This window comes from Cucurbita pepo, unplaced genomic scaffold, assembly GCF_002806865.2.
Source record: "Cucurbita pepo subsp. pepo cultivar mu-cu-16 unplaced genomic scaffold, ASM280686v2 Cp4.1_scaffold000776, whole genome shotgun sequence".
NCBI lineage: Eukaryota > Viridiplantae > Streptophyta > Magnoliopsida > Cucurbitales > Cucurbitaceae > Cucurbita > Cucurbita pepo.
Genome location: NW_019646989.1, coordinates 1 through 5,130, shown reverse-complemented (window position 1 = coordinate 5,130; position 5,130 = coordinate 1). Strand labels below are relative to the sequence as shown.

The 5,130-nt window shown below is 31.1% G+C and overlaps 1 long non-coding RNA gene across 1 annotated transcript; it reads left to right on the top strand.

Annotated features, from left to right (window-relative positions):
- The first annotated feature begins 4,187 nt into the window (after positions 1-4,187).
- Positions 4,188-5,130, top strand: LOC111785820. Its single transcript, XR_002813712.1, has 4 exons — positions 4,188-4,392; positions 4,493-4,622; positions 4,914-5,012; positions 5,117-5,130. It is a non-coding gene; the product is annotated as an uncharacterized LOC111785820 (long non-coding RNA).

The following is a 5,130-nucleotide window of genomic DNA, read 5'->3' as shown; positions in this document are numbered from 1 at the left end:
TTTTTTTTTAGTGGAATGAAATATTATTTAAAATAATTTCTCTCTCTAAAATGATAAAAATAATTTCTTCACCTACCAAAAACATTAGAAAATTTCTCACCAAACCCACTAAAGTCAATTGCTTAAATTTTATTAGGATTTTTGGAAATCTCTCTATGTGTGTGTGAAAAGAAAAAAATGTGTGAGTAGGATAACAGCTCATTTATCATTTTTGAAACATTCAAGCCTCAAATAATTAAATGATATTATTATTAGAAAATAATAATAATAATAATAATAATAATAATAATAATGTGTCGCCCGCTAGCAAGCATCACGTGATTGTTTGTATAGGATCATTCAATTTTCGGTAATGTTTTGTTGTTATTTTAATAGCTATACATTTATGATCTTCGAATTGGAAAAGTAGGGTTTGTTAAGAGGATGGAATGATGTCGTGGATGTGTTCATCGTCGACTTAATTTCTTGATTTGGAAACCTTGGATTAAAGTTGAGAATTTTATAGCTACTTCATTAATTTTTATATTATTTTCGTAAGGTTCGATGAATTATTATTATTATTATTATTATTATTAATTTTTTATATAAGATAATAAATGTACTTTAAAATTTGTCATTTTTGCTAGCAAATATTATCTTCTTTTACTGACTCGTTACGTATTGTCATCAGGTTCATAGTCTTAAAACGCGTCTATTAGGTAGATGCTTCATCGCCCTTATAAAGAATGATTTGTTATCCTCTCCAATTGATGGATTCTCACTAGGGGTGTACATGGTCCGGGTTGGGTTGAGGGATTTTTTTAACCCAACCCAAAAGTTCGGGTTGGTTGGATTGGTAACCCAACCCAACCCAATCCTCTATTTTCGGGTTGGATTTGGATTGAGTTGTTCCTCTATTTTCGGGTTGGGCTTGGGTTGAGTTGTCAATTTTTTTTTTTTTTTAAAGTTTTATTTATCACAATTTATAATTATTAGCATACAATCTTAGATGAAATATATTAAAAGTTAACAAAAAAAAAAAATAATAATAAATAAATACGGGCGTTAGTATTCTTAGATTTGCTTAAAAGTACCACTCTGGCAAACTCATTAATACAAAAGAGTTATTAATATATTTTATATATTTTTATTTAGCTGAGGTCAATTGGAAGGTTTTGTCCACGAACTCGAAACCGAATCGATTCAGTTTGGGTTTCGAAAAATTAACCCAACTCTATCCGAAATGCTAATCGACCCAACCCAACCCTTATAGTTTGGGTTGGGTTGGTCCTGGTTGTCGGGTTGAATGTACACCCCTAATTCTCACAATCCATGTCCCTTGGGGGGCCAGCGAGACACCTGTCCGGTGTCTAGCCGGTTACATATCGCCATCAGCCTCACAGTCTTACAATGCGTATGTTTCTACACGCTTATAAAGAAAAGTAGGGTTTGGTAAGAGGATAGAATGTGGCTGTGAATGCGTTCATCGTCTCTGTTTATATTGACTTAATTGAGACTAACTGTGCTTTTTGAAATTCGAAAATTCTTAAAAAAAGATTTTTATTGTGTACGTGTTCACGTTAATTAGATTAACTTGCACTACTCAACTCAAACCATAAAGGTTAGATTGAATATTTTTAAATTTTAAGTGGATGAGGGAGTTGAAATTTTTTTGTTGGGTCAACTCCACCAACATAAAAACACGATTCCAACCTAATTTAACCGAACTCTACCCTACTTTTAAAATTGATACGAAAATTTAGGAATATTTGACGTTTGCTTATGAATATTTAATATTTGAAATTTATGAGATTTTAGTTATTAAATAAAAAAAAATAACATGGCAAGAACCCAACCCTCTATCTTTAGGTTAGGTCACGAACTCTATTGAGATTGCTCGGGTCACAAACCTAACTCAATCTAAATACGTGAGATTTGGGTACCATAGCCCCGTCTCCTTCAATGGCCTTTTGTACTGGGCTTTCCTTTTTCAAACCCTAAACCATAATGGGCTTTTCTTTTATTATTTTTCAATGGTTAACAAGGACCCGTAAAGAAACATCGTAGATTATAAGATTCCACGTTGGTTCGAGAGAAGAACGAAACTTTCCTCATAAAAGTGTGAAAACCTCTCTTACGTGTTTTAAAACGGTGAGACTGACAACGCTACGTAACAGACTAAACTGGACAATAACTACGGACGTAATTATTGTAAAAAAATAAAGGATATTTATATGCAAGAATAAAATTAAATAAATCAAACACATTAATTAATATCAATGAATCCTTTAATTAAATTTACTCACTTTATTTATTATTTTTTTAAAATTGACTAAATCCACAATAACCTAGTAAAATTAATTTTGAAATAATGACCGACAATTATAATTAATTAATATTTTCTTTGCGCATTAAATTTAATTTGATAAGACTTGAATTTTAAAATTAAGGAAAAAATGCATTTAAGGTATCCAAATATTTAAAATAAAATTTATATATTTTTAATTATTTAATATTCTAATTGCAACAAATTTCTAAAATAGGAAATAATTAATTAATTTCAAAGTTGAAATTTAAATGTGGTTTTTGCCCTTTTCCAAAATTAAATATAGAATTTTGCTAAATTAATTATACCTTTAAACTTAAAAAAAATATATATATATATTTATTTAATTTAAAAGTTACTCTATTTCAAAAATATTTTTACGTCAAAAGTTTCATTAATATTCTTCCATTTAAAAAAAAAATTAAAATACACTACCGTCATTATTATGTTTTAAAAGTGTAAAATAAAATTTTTAAAAATAGTTATTATTATAAATAAAAATTAAAATTGTCTAACAATTCCTCGTAAATTATCTTTAAATTTTGTTAAGTTACATTTGTAACAATATTTTTTAAATTTTTTTAAAATTTTAAAGACATTTTTGAAGTTTTTTTTTTTTTAAAAAGAAGGGTATTAATTAAAAATTTTAAAAATTTAAAGATTATTTTTAAAATAAAGTATTAATAATTTTTATTAAAATTTATTTTTTCAATAATTTTTTTAATTTAGACAAAAATTTCACACACGTCAGCACGAAGACGCCTGGTCAAAGATTTGACGACGGTAATAACAGAGATGTTACAGCCGGTAGCCGGTAGCCGGTAGCCAGTAGCCCCATTGCCATAATTTCCATACAATAGGTACACGTCACCATCTTCTCTTAACTTAAAACATAAGGAAATTTCTTCCCCACTAAGTTACCTAACCCTACCAACAAAAATATGCCACCCTATCCCAAATTATCATTCTTTCCGACTTAATTTAAATGCTATTACGTAGCTTTGGGTCGGTGACACGTTGAATTTTTGTCTGATATTCNCTGGTCAAAGATTTGACGACGGTAATAACAGAGATGTTACAGCCGGTAGCCGGTAGCCGGTAGCCAGTAGCCCCATTGCCATAATTTCCATACAATAGGTACACGTCACCATCTTCTCTTAACTTAAAACATAAGGAAATTTCTTCCCCACTAAGTTACCTAACCCTACCAACAAAAATATGCCACCCTATCCCAAATTATCATTCTTTCCGACTTAATTTAAATGCTATTACGTAGCTTTGGGTCGGTGACACGTTGAATTTTTGTCTGATATTCTAATAAATTTCTTTCCAACTTAATTTAGCTGTTATTACGTAGCTGGGGTCGATGGCACGTTGAATTTTTGTCTGATATTCTAATAAATTTATACTCCAAATCACTGATAGATTAAATTCATCATTCATACTCATTCGTTATTATATTATAACACCTCGAACCCACGATTCAGAATTCGAATTTGACACCTCACGACGCTAACACTTTCCTACTTGTCGTTTCAAATTGGGTCTTTTTAGCATAATGTGAGATCCCGATTGGAGAATGAACTAAGCATTTCTGATAAGGGTGTGAAAATCTCTCTCTAACAGACACATTTTAAAAACCATGAGGCTAATGATGATATGTAACAGGTCAAAGTTACTAGCAATGGGCCTACCTACCTTTCTTTTACTGAGTGTCAGAGTATCTTAGAATCATATATCGCTAATAAATATAAAAATAATTTATAGCTAATAAGAAAATTAAGTAAAAATGTTTAAATAGACAATAATTTTAATTAATTTTTTTTTAAAAAAATAATAATAAAATTTAAACCCATTGAAAAGGTTTACCGGGAATTGTTCATGTTTTATTTGCGTGCCAAAGTTGGTAACTGTAAACGAAGAGGCCATATTTGCAGAGAGCAGCAATTTCAATCTTCACATGTAGAAGACGAACTTTTGGAATTGATTCCCCAACTTTTGATTCTTCTCCATTCCGAGTTTGCAGCCTTTCATTTTCAACGGATGCTTTTGGTTTCCACTGTTCTTCTTCCCACCTAATCGCTCAGGTTTCAACTTCATCGTTCTTCTTTTGTTGTTGTTGTTGTTTCTCATTTGAATCTGAAGTTTGTTTTTCTCATCTGCATGTCTCTGTTTTCTCCGATTCAGCTTGGAAGTTTTCATCGGAATGGGATTCTTCAGCACCGTATTCGGAATTCTCGGATTCGGAATCGGACTTCCTCTCGGACTCTTGATCGGATTCTTACTTTTCGTCTACTCGGAGCCTAAAGATGTTAAGGTAATTTCAGTTTGAGTTTGCAGTTTTTGCATCTGTTGCATTGGTGAAATCGGTATGTTTGTCCTGTTTTCTATTTTCGAAATCATTTAGTCTCAGTATCGAGAAATGGTTCCTGTAGTCTGATTATATGTGAGGAATTTTAAATTTGTTGTCTTCCTCGAACGAATTGAATTCATTAGTTTAATACATTCGGTGTTTTAATATTCCTTTAAATGACTATTCAATCGAATCTCTGCGTTCTTTCCTAGAGAAATGACTGCGTTTCGAAGTCTTAAGTACTGTTAACTGCAGGAACCAGTTACGAGGCCTCTCTGTGAGTTGGACACAACTTCTTTGCAAAATCTAATGCCTGAAATTCCATTGTGGGTGAAATACCCTGATTATGATCGAGTTCGTAATATTTGTTGATTTCTTTCAATTTTAATCGAATTCCTGGTTCATCAGCTGTTCTGAACTCCGGATTTTACTGATGAATATTACAAAATTTGGTACAGATGGACTGGTTAAA